This window comes from Vicia villosa, linkage group LG3, assembly GCF_029867415.1.
Source record: "Vicia villosa cultivar HV-30 ecotype Madison, WI linkage group LG3, Vvil1.0, whole genome shotgun sequence".
Lineage (NCBI taxonomy): Eukaryota > Viridiplantae > Streptophyta > Magnoliopsida > Fabales > Fabaceae > Vicia > Vicia villosa.
This window is the reverse complement of record NC_081182.1, coordinates 150,857,093-150,869,614: the sequence shown is the minus strand read 5'-3', so window position 1 is coordinate 150,869,614 and position 12,522 is coordinate 150,857,093. Positions and strand designations below refer to the sequence as shown.

General features: G+C 37.4%; 1 long non-coding RNA gene across 1 annotated transcript; it reads left to right on the top strand.

Annotated features, from left to right (window-relative positions):
• Nucleotides 1-8,564: 8,564 nt before the first annotated feature.
• On the top strand, nucleotides 8,565-9,520 carry LOC131656807 (uncharacterized). Its single transcript, XR_009300308.1, has 2 exons — nucleotides 8,565-8,935; nucleotides 9,334-9,520. It is a non-coding gene; the product is annotated as an uncharacterized LOC131656807 (long non-coding RNA).
• The last annotated feature ends 3,002 nt before the right edge of the window (nucleotides 9,521-12,522 follow it).

The window sequence follows — 12,522 nt, the reverse complement described above, 5'->3', positions numbered from 1 at the left end:
TGCTAGGCGGGAAATATCTCGCTAAGAACACTCTTTTCAATTCGTCCCAAATTGTTATGGAATTATAGGGTAGGAATTGAAGCCATGCTCTATCTCTATCTCTCAAGGATAAAGGAAAGAGATGTAATCGAATAGCTTCGAGGCTGACATTGTTAGCCTTGATAGTGTCGGCGTATTGCACGAACACGGATAAATGGAGATTAGGATCGTCTGCAGGGCTTCCAGAGAATTGGTTATGTTGGACCGCTTGCACCAATGAAGGTTTCAGTTCGAAATTGTTCGCCTCAATCGCGGGTGGTGCGGTTCAGCTCATGAAGTAGCGGCATAGTCTCTAAGAGGACGAAAAGCAGCCATCTCTAACTTTAGGGTTAGTTGATCAGTAAAGATCAATTCCTGAGAAATCAAAATTGGTTCTACTTCGGGAAGATGATGAATTCGACGTCTTACGTTAATAAAACGTTCGATTTTTTTAATTCGTTGTATTAATTCCTTTCCTTGTGAATGAGTATTTGGCATACAATCGTTCAAAGAAAAGGAACAGAATTGCCCTAGTCTCTACGGTGTAACTGTGAGTTACGATATCGACTAAAATAGTCCCCGGCAACGGCGCCAAAAACTTGATCGCGACTTTACGTGTCTATAAATCTGATAACTGCAAGTGCACAGTCGTGTCGTGTAGTTTTAAAAGATATCGAATCCACAGGGACTATGAATCGATCTACCATTATCTAAGGTTACTATGTAAAGCTAAGGCTACTAATAATTTGGTTGTTTCTAAGGGAAAATTAGATTGTGAATTCTAAGAAATATAATGATAAACAGATATCAGTATGTATTTCGTTTAACTTAGGCGATCCGAAGGTCCATTGGCTATGGTTCTCTTTTAATTAAAAATCTTTATTAATTCTGTCGTTTAAAAGTCCTCCTCTCAAACTCTCGCTTTGTTAATTTAGACTACTACCTAACTCGTAATGTACGCTCTCGCCATCCCATTAGATTTAGAAAAGCTTTTTGAAAATAACATAGTTAATAAAATGCTCGCTTTATGAAGACGTTATCTACTTAAATATCCTAGTCTCAAACTCTCGCTCTGTTGACTCGGATCATGCTAGTATTCCCTAACGTACGTTCTCGCTGTCCCGCGTCGAGTTTAAAAACACTTTTTGAAAGTAAATAAATTCTAATTAGTTTTAATACACTTTCGCCATCCTTAAAACTAATGTTCTATGTCTACTATCCAGTTAAATATCTCAAACTCTCGCTCTATTGATTTTAACCTTTATCGGCCCTAAAATCTCAAACTCTCGCTCTATTGATTTTAACCTTTATCGGCCCTAAAATCTCAAACTCTCGCTCTATTGATTTTAGAACTTTAGCAAATTAGATTAGACATAAAACCAAAAACAAGTGATAGTTAATAAAACATATTTAAGCCAACTTCTTTCGGATCCCACGGTTAACTTACTTTACATACCGATATCTTAATTAATTAGCCAGACATATTGATACGGTTAAACATGCATAAATTGGTTTGGTTCATAATAATAATAATAATAATAATAATAATAATAATAATAATAATAATAATAATAATAGGCATATTAACTGGCATACGATATATCATGCAAAGAAATATAATAAAAGCAGTAAATAAGAAACCTGAATAATATAGATCTGAAATAAAATCTTGAACCTTGAAGTACTCGAACTTCCACCACAGGTCGGTTGGATCGTTCTTCAGAAAATTATTCGGCGTAAAAATTAAAACAAGGAAATAAAAACTAAATCTAACGTAAAGTTAGATCTATTGAAAATTCACAACAATTTCCGATGTAGAAATTGCTGTGAGAAAAGAATGCTGAAAATAAAAATGCGAAGGAAAATAATACGTTGGAAAGTAAATTCGGCATTACTTCGTTGTGGAAAATTCGGACCTCTGGTAATGAAATATCAGTGTCCTTTTATAGGTGAGTCTTGGCAGCTTTCTTCAGTAAATGTATTACCCTATTGACTCAGAGTTGGGAGACGTGCGTCTCCATTTTTTCAGCAAAACTTGGTAACGAACTTCAGACGTGCGTCTCAAGTGTAGATATTTGAGGGAGGTGGGAGACAGACATCTCCACCTGTGACGTGGCCAGGGCCCTTGGAGACGGGCGTCTCCACGTGCTGAGGTGGTCGTTTCCAGCTTCCTTCGTGGGTTGGGCTTCCACCGTTATGCTTTTGGGTCTTCTTTACACCCCCTATTCACTTCAGCAACTCTTCTTTTATTTTCTTGGAATGAATATGAGTGATTTCGCTCTATTTCTCCTCCTTTTCACATATAGTCTTTAAGATGAACGTAATACCTGAAACATCGCAAATACCCGCATAATACCTGTTTACGGTGATTTCCGGTAAACAACCGCTAGTCCTCCAAACTATAAAATATACTTTGGTTACTCGCAGGATCGACTAGATTGATCCTAGGACATAGTCAAACAATTGTCTTTCGATATGACTTGATTTATATTTGTTTGTTCTGACTTCAAGAAAACTTGTTTGTGATATGATCATATGAATATTCACTTAAAAACAACACTTGTTATACATGTTAATATAAATTTCGACAAAGAAAACATAAAAAACGTGTAAACTGCAGAAATGTAAAGTGCAGGAATATAATGTACAAGAATGTTAAATGCAGAAACGTAAAGTTGCTTCGAAATGAAAGTTAAACGAAGAAAATAAAGGAATTGAAAAGATACTTGAATAAAGAAAGATACAAATGTATTTAAAATGGTGTTGGTGTCATACGTACATTTCTCAGCGAACTCGTTCTCTAAACACTTGATACTTGAGTGATTTATGAGTGATTTGTACAAAATGAACACACGGAATCCTAACATTAAGACCCTTATTTAAATTAATTTCGACCCTAACGGTCCCACGCTAATCTGATGCCACGTTGCTCACGAAAATTCCTGGGATGCATCCGGTCCTTGTTCGGTTACACAAACTACTTCGAAATTCAAATCCTCCCGCCTGAATCCTCTTTCGACGTGTGGCAACATGATCAGAACCGAGAATACCACGAAAACACGTTAAGCTTCAGTACTCTTAAAGATAATTCACTTCGAATTAGCTCCGATTCTAACTATCTTCATTCCAACTTAAACAATCATTCTCGAAACATGGCCATCAGTAGAAATTTTAATCTCATAAATGGTCATCAGTAACCATCCTTCTTCGAATTCTAACCCTTCAAAGAATATTCTTTCTAAACGAAATCTCCACCCAACAAATTGCCCCCAATAAATGCCTGTTTCGAAAACAAGAGAAATAGGTGTTTCTTGTTATGACGAGATTTCGTTTTACTCACTTCTTAGAGTTCCAAGACAACTGACTAACGTCATAATCATTTATGACTCCACTTTCAAAACGTCTTGTCATTTTTAAAGATGTCTTCTCAGAACTTACATTCCCACGTTCTGTCATTACTTCATGATCACTACTCCTATATACTAGGAGTAAAGCTAACAATTGTTCGACTGCCGTTGGATTAAATCAACGCTTGCCGCGTGTCCTTTGACCTTTACCCAAAAGATTTGAAAAGGCTTCCGTTAAACCTTTAAATACTTGAATTTCTGCCTTCACACAACTTTCACTTTCACTTCTCCTGCATTCATCACAAAAAGAAACTCTCTTTGGTTTCGTTTAACCCATTTCTTAAATCAAATCTACTCATGGCGTCTTCCTCAAATGCTCTTCAACCTATTCAAAAACTTCAAAATCCTACACAGATAGGGAATCAAGAACACATTCCAGACCCAAATGTTGTAGAGGCGCGCGCTATCTACGCTTCTCAGGTAATCATTCCTTTTGAACTTTTTGGAAAAACTCATGCTTTCATGGGTCCTTTACCGGGAGGAAATAACCCCTCTTTGAGTAAATTTTTTCCTGCTTATTATAAAACTAGACCTTTAGTTAGCAAAAATAAGATAGATGAAGATGGTCACCCAATTTTAGCTGATCCTGACAACACGGAAGAAATCTCTACTGAAACTTTCTCGGCCTTAGAGAAAATTAGGTTAAACTATGTAACCAATTTCGTGAAAGTCTTTAGGTGAATCCCTTTAGCAAAAGATCCCGACCTGTATTACGCTTGGCTAGCTAAGGTGGAAAAACAAAAGGCTTCTTTCTGGAAACAACTAGGGATTTATGACCTAATCCAGTTATCCAAAACAGGTTTAGAATATAACCAAACCATGTTAGTAGCGTTAGTTTATTTCCGGGATGCTTCTCATAATACTTTCCACCTTCCATGTGGAATGGTTACACCTACCCTTTTTGACGTAGCTGCTATCACAGGGCTTCTACCAACTGGAGAAACCTTCGATCCCAATTTCATGGATACTGATACCATCCACTTTAATGAAGCAACAGTCACTTATACTGCTTTCATTCAAAAATATCATGACGAAACGAACACAGAAGTCTCAGATGAAGAACATATTGCATTTCTAGCACTCTGGCTTTTGAGATGCGTTTTTTGTTCTAGGTCCATACAAGTAGCAAAGAGATATCTTTGTATGGCTAACGAGATAAATGCTGGGAAAAAGTTAAACTTAAGCCAGTTAATTCTAGGATTTCTCTACGAGAATCTTGGTGAAGCAACAGACCTTGTTAAGAGCTACAAAACAGGATCTCTTCTTTTTGCTGGTCCCTTCTGGTTGTTGCAATTATGGCTCAACGCTACTTTCGAAGCTCATCTCCCATACCAAGGTATTGTAAATGAAGAGGATCCGGCCATCAAAAATCGAACGGTAGAAGGAACTAGATTGGCTCTCCTGACTCCAAAAGAAGAAACTGGCAAACTTCGTGAAACCTTCTTAGCATACATGATGATGTTCGCTAAACGTTATCAATTTAGCCCCTCCATGAATGGTTTACTCGAGGGTTTCCGGCGATATCTTCGGTTCAACAAACCGAATCCATGGCTATTTGAGAAGCTTTCCTTACCCCAAAGCTATTATATCACCGACTTCGACCTTCCAAGAGTCACTGCTGTCTTCTTTGTTACCAACCAAATCTGGTATCGAGACAATTTGGATTGGTTCAACTGAAACCAAAATGTATGTATGACAAAAGGAATCACATGTGTCTACACACTCTGCATCTAGCGGAAGATGAATACGAATCAAAAATCTCCAGATACGTTGGTATCACCACTCTCTTTCCTGTCTCTTTCGAACCTGCTTTTTATTCTACCATAGATTTTCATCAATAGTGGACAGATTACTACACTACGCAAATCTTCGATGCTGAGAGCCTTACTCAAGAACTAACTGAAGCTTTTGCTGATGTGCAGGCGAACTTCCATAAAGGTACTCCGACTCATATTAAAGAAATCCAAGCCTTTCAAAAATTCTTTGAAACTATTTACAGGCCTGATGATCTTAGTCGGACCATTCGTGAGGCTGCGATCATTTTACGTGAAAAGTTTTCTGCTAAACTAGATAAGTTGAAATTGCCCACGTCTGTTCGACCTGAACTACGTTATGAAGTGGCTTTTGAACTTAATCCTCCAAAATTCCCTCCACTACCTAGTGTTGATTTTGGTGTGGCTCTAAGCCCTCCTTTTCCAGACTGGTTTGTGTGTGGGAATGCCATTAAAATCCTTCAGGAACAAACTAAAAAACGCGTTGAACGAGTGGTCCCGACTAAGCATACCCTGGATACTTTCAAAGGTCATCTCCATATAGGTCTTGAGCACGTTCGTGTCTTGACTCCAATACCTGAAGGTTGGGGTTTAGACAATCCTTCGACCAACTTTTCCTTCTTCACTGAAATACTGACTCCTATTTTGTTCACAGCCGTTACTCGAAAGAAAAATATCAAGGAAGCCCCTGCATAGAAGGGTTCTGGAACTTCGAGGAGCACCAAGACAAGTGGGAGTGATTCTGTCACTACTGGCAAGAAACCCACGGTACATACATAATTTACATTCTGACTTTGTAATTTTATGAATATTACTCACTTGGTTTAATATGCATCTTCAGAGCTCAAAGCCTCCAGCACCTTCGAAGCGAAATATTCCTCAGACAGCTGATTCAGATGACGAAGATAAATATCCTCCTTGTACTAGACAAACAACGAAGAAAAGACAGAAAACTGCGACCCCTTTAACCAAAGAAAAGGGATCTGGGACTTTGAAGCTTACTTCATCGAGTGATAAGGTATCTTCTGATGAATCACCCTTGAAGGCTGTTAGTACTGTCCCCATTGTAGAGAGCCACAACTCAAGCCCATACAATGTTCCAACCAAGGTATTTGGATTTCATACCATAATCATCTTTTCTAATTTTAATTTTAATGATTAAGTTCACATCTTACCTTATAAATGTAGGATGATATGGGCACAGCTACTTCTGATCTCAAAACCTTAAGTCTTAACATTGATCTTGACAATCTTCAAGGTAAGTGTATGCTTTTTCTAATGACAGATGTATTTGTTGCAACCTTTCCATTTTGATCAATTCTAAACGTTCAACACAGGTGTTTCTCGACACAAATCTCCTGTGCTTTCTCCGGTTATCGAAGACGCTCAGCCCCTTGCAACCATCATTCCAACTTGTCGCGGGTCAAAAAATAATCGCCACGAAATTGTAACAAACAGAGTCGCCACCAAATTTTATTTATTCCAATGGGAATGGGAAAATATTGATAAAACCCACAAATGAAATGAAAATGGACAAAGATGGTCTTCGCAACCAGATTCGGGTTCGGGAGTCGGTTAAGCAAGGGGAAGGTATTAGCACCCCTTACCTCCATCGTACTCGATGGGACCCATTTAGTTGTTTTGCAATCGAGTGTTAGCTTAAGTCTACGTTTATTTTATTAAGAGAAAGAACATGTTTTTGGTTTTTAATTATGGAGGAAAAAGATAAGATTTTTTTTTATTATTATGCTCGCCAAGACATTGCGTCTTGTGCCTACGTATTCCCTCGTGCAATGGGAAAGTCAGAGCGATCGTAGTTCGGAACTACGAAATTATATTTTTTGTTAGTGTGCTCGCCAAGACATTTGAGTCTTGTGCCTACATATCTTCAATGGAAGAATCAGAGCGATTGTAGTTCGAAAGAACTACGAGATTATATTTTTTTATTTAGTGTGCTCGCCAAGACATTTGAGTCTTGTGCCTACATATCTTCAATGGAAGAATCAGAGCGATTGTAGTTCGAAAGAAACTACGAATTTGTTGATTGATTTTAGGATGGATGTTTGCGGACGTTTAGTAAAGTATTTGAGCAATGTGTTCACCTAGCGCGTACTTTACCCAAGGTATTCAACAGGAGCGAGTCCCATTGTCACTTGTTGTCCAAGTTTTATTAATGTATTTTTATTCAAAAGATCAAGGTATTCAAGAGGTGTTCACTTCTTGTCACTTGATCTATTGATTTGATTAACGTATCTTAGTTCAAAAGATCAGGGTATTCAAGAGGTGTTCACTTCTTGTCACTTGATCACTTTGATTTGATTAATGTATTTTTTATTCAAAAGATCAAGGTATTCAAGAGGTGTTCACTTCTTGTCACATGATCCTTTTGATTCGATTAATGTGTTTTTATTCAAAAGATCAAGGTATTCAAGAGGTGTTCACTTCTTGTCACTTGATCACTTTGATTCGATTAATGTGTTTTGATTCAAAGGACCAAGGTATTCAAGAGGTGTTCACTTCTTGTCACTAGATCACTTTGATTTGATTAATGTGTTTTGATTCAAAGAACCAAGGTATTCAAGAGGTGTTCACTTCTTGTCACTTGATCACTTTGACTTTATTAATGTGTTTTGATTCAAAGGACCAAGGTATTCAAGAGGTGTTCACTTCTTGTCACTTGATCACTTTGACTTTATTAATGCATTTTAATTGAAAAGATCAAGGTATTCAAGAGGTGTTCACTTCTTGTCACTTAATCTCTTGGTTTGATTAATGAAGGTTTTTTTTAAAAAAATGTGTTAATGTGTTTTGATCCAAAAGAATCGAGGTATTCAAGAGGTGTACACTTCTTGTCACTCGATCTTTCGGTATGTTTTAAAGAATTTTTGTAAAGAAGAAACTCGATATTGGATCGAGTAATTATTTGACGACTTGGCGTTGGACCAAGATTTATTTATTTTTTGGATCAAGATTAAATTAATATTTTTGGTATTTTAAATAATAAAAGAGAAAATAAAAGTATAATTAAAATTTGTTTTTGTATTTTTTAATAACATCTAACTTTGAAAACAATTTTTGTTTTTTTTTATATTGGTTGTGAATTATACAAAAACAAATGTTAAATAAAACTAAAAAAAAATAAATAGGCTCACAAAAAACAAAAAAGGGATGGAGGTGTTGGATAACCAAATGGGGTGAGGCCCATCAAGTTAAATAAAAAAACATCTAACAGCAAGAAATAAAAAAAAGCTAGTGGGGCCGGACCGGGTCGGGTCAAACCCGGATCCACCCTTTCTTTAATGAACAAGGAGTGGGTTTAAAAAACCCTAAAATTGCCAAAAAGAGGCAACGCCTCTGATGCTTTCTCCCTCACGTTTTCTTTCTGAAAAAAAACAACATTCGAGCAAGCTCTCCTCTCTCAATCTCTCGCTGTGAACAACAACAACAACAATGATCTCATATTCTCCCTCGGTATTCATCTCTCTCGCTCTCAGCTCACTCTCTCGGCGTGATTCTCTCACTCTCAAAATTCATGGCTAAACGGATTCATGAACAACAACAATATATAAAAGCAATAACCCATAACCCCAATTGAAAACCCTAAAGCCCCAATTTCAGCATAGTTGGTGGTATTACATTTTACACAGTAAAGAAATGAAGGGTTAGCGACGAGCAATACATGAAAAGAGAAATGGAATTGACAAAGACTACACCTTATTCAACAACGATTCTCCTCGGGTAAGTCTCGAATCCTCCACTTTATGTGTTTTTCCTTCTTTCTCCTTGAACTGGCTTCTGAGTATGGTGTTGTGTTGCGTTGCTGCTGCTGAGACTTGAGTGTGTATTGCGGTTTTGTTGTTCTGTTTATGAGGTCTGAGTTTTGTTGTGTTTGTGCGAGATGTGAGTTTCGGTTGAGGGCAAGTTTTGGCAGAGGTTTGGATTGTATTTTTCGTTCCTCCCCTCTGGTTGCCGAAGAATGAGGTTGTTTATATAGAGGGGAGATTAGGGTTTTGATGAGAATTTTGGGGGGAAAATTGGGATCAATTTGAACAAATATGATGCTCTGTTGTTATGCTTTTCTTGATGCAGGTTTGTGTGTTTCCAGTTTTGTGTAATGTTTGGCATCTCATGTGCAGGTTTGGCTTGTTTTGTGCAGAGTCTCTGGGCTGGTAATGGAGCAGAATAAACCGCAGGGCTGATAGTGATGGGGCAACCTGATGAAGATAGAACCAACAACTCTTTTTTCTCTTTTTTTTATTTATTTACTGAAGCTGTATGTATTATTATTTTTGTTATAAAAGTTTTCATGGATTGTTGGAATGACATGGCTATATTGGAATATGCATCATTGTTTGAAACATGGATAAAACAAAAATTTGGACCTAAAACGTGACTTTAAATAAAAGAATGATGATTTAATTAAACACCAACTTGATTATTAATGGAATACAAGGTTTCAATAATAACAAAATTAGTTGCTTAATAAAAGATTTATTAATTTTAACAAAGCAAAAGGAAACAAAATTCCATCAAAAATGCAAATTGAAATATAAGAATATATCATGAATGATAATTTTATCAAAAATTAAAGTGCAAAAGATGCAATTATAAAACAAATAAAATGACAGTGCAAAAAGCAAATAAAAGTCAACTATTTGATTTAAATATGAATGGGATACGATGAATGAATCAAAAAAGAAAAAATGAAAATAAAATGATCAAAAATGTAAATGGATTGGATGAAAAAACTTAGGTCAAAATTTAGGGTGTGACACAACTGTGCCTGCTGAAGAAAGCTATTCAAATGATGATTCTCCACCTACTCGTCAAGATGAAAATATGGGGGAAAATCCTCAATGTTCAGATAGTGATAATGTGGTCGGATAACCAACTGGCAGCGAAGATACTATATCTGAACATGATGCTGCGGAGGAAACTTCCAATTTGCCTACATCTGGTCCTCATGAAACTTCGACTTTAGGGACTATAGTTACTCCTGTGGCTACTTCGAAGCAGGCCCCAACAATGCTTACTCCTTCAGAACTAGAGCAACTCGAGAAAACTGATCCCGTAAGCTTCCTCAAAACCATGATGAGTGTTGATAACGTTTCGCCCATCGGGCTTGAAACTTCTTCTGGTGTCCTGGAAGAGACCGGTGACAAGGATGATATTCCTAATCTCCTTCGTCAAATAAGGGAAAAGTTCTTTGAAACCAACCTCGTTGAAGTTCTAAGCAAGGATTCCACCAGCTGTTATAGCTTAAACAATCTTTTGAAGAAAGTGGATTTACTTCTGGTCTCAGAGGAAGTTTCGCAAGTGATTGTTTTACTAAGTTCTCTGATCGATCAGCTTCAATCTAATATTCTTCGAAAACGAAATGTTGACGAACAACTCACAACAAAGGTGACTTCTCATAGTTCTTCATGGAAAGCTGCTAATGATGCAACAAAAAAGGATGACGCCCTTAAGCTTGAACGTTCGAAGAACCAGAAAGAATATGAAGCTTGTGAAGCGAATATCGAATCTTGGAAACAAGAAATTAAACTACTCGAAGAGAAGATAAAGAATGCCCAGTCTCGTCAGGAAGCAATCCAACAAACCCAACAGGAAGAATTGACTGAAGTGGCGCAGTTAGGGATTCGACACTTCGAGACGGCACAGAAGCTAGTGCCAGAAATCGAAGAACTGAAAAGACAACAGGCATTAATCAAACGCCGTATGTCTTTATGGTAATCTAAATATTCGAAGATGAAAGATAACCTTCCTAAGGACTTTAATTAATTACTTTGAACCTTGTACTATCCTTTTGCGTTTCGTCCTTAGCTTTTCATTTTGTAACAAACTTCCTCAGGAATGTATGTGCAATTTTATCTTTCAATTTTCCATACATCAAATTCTGTAATTGTCACGGGTAGCGTTTTAACAATTTCTAAAAATTGTCAAAATTTATTTTTTATTATCATAATGACTTTAATAATGTACCCACTTGACATAATTACTCTTCGCAGCCTCTCAAGTCTAGATTTGACGTTTCCACTCTCCTAGCCGTAACCATCATTAAATGATGACATCACTTTTCAAAACGTCTATTTGAGACGTGCGTCTATCAGTTTTCAAAATGTTTACACTCCAACTTCCAAGGTGGGAAACGGCGGAGGCAATAACTTCTCTTGGGGATACCAAACGCAGTCTAATCAAAGCTTGAGAGGTAACCACTCCTTGAGACCAAATCTTTCTATATAAATCCTGGCGTTCTGATCATTTCATTCATCCTCTTCCATTTTCCTTCTGAGTTTTTTTCTCTTCTTCTTCTTGCATCTCTTTGCCAAAATGACTCCTTTAACCTATGTTGCTATCAGGTCTCTCATTAAGAAGGAAATTAAACTAAGCATGGAAGAGTTCGACCAGCATAATAGGAATGTTGATGCATTGTTCGCTAATCAACACATGCAAGTTTACCAGGGGATGTTAGAGGGATCTGTTTACCCCAATATGTTGGCGGACTTTTGGATGTTTGCATCCTTACGGATGGATTCAGAAGGAAGAACCACCATTGTTTCAGAGACTCGCGGGATCTCGACCCCTCTCTCTCCCTCCTCCATTTCTGACCTACTGAAATGTGAAAACTCTGGAGAAGTTTTCAATGACAATACTTTCAACATGACTACTTCCTCCATTTTACGAGGTCTCATGAGACACAATCCCTTTAGTGCCAAGATCATCAGAATTTGGCACCAGCTTCTGGTGGGAAACTTCCGCCCACGAAACCATGACCAAGAGAGTATCATGGTTGAAGATTTGGAGTTCATTTTCTGTGCTATCAGATGGGAAAAGATCAACTTTCCCTTAATGATCTTCAAACATCTTGCTGAAGTCGTTGCTATTGCCAGTTCTCGACAAGGCTTGGCAACATGTCTTCCGTATGGAAGGTTGTTGTCCCATATGTTTCTCAAACAGGGACTAGTGAAACGGATGCGCACTGAAGGTTTTTTGGATCTCTTCGAAGCAGAGAGTTTGCCCCTGTTGAGCCTGGAAAACTTAGATGACCGGATCAATTGAAGGCAATAGAATAGGAGTCATTTGTTAGCACAAGTTTTTTGTCTATCTTTTGTAGTTTTATTCCATATGCTTCCTTTTTTGTGACTATGGTTTGCATGTAATCTGGGTAAAGAAAAACCTTCAATTGTGTGTACTTTCAATCTTTAATGAAATGCATTTTGACCCTATTTTGTCTTCTGAATCTATGCACGTTTATGCATGCCTTTCTTGTAAGTGTGAAGTCATTTTGGTGATTGTTCCACCATTTTGGCCACCGATGTAGACTT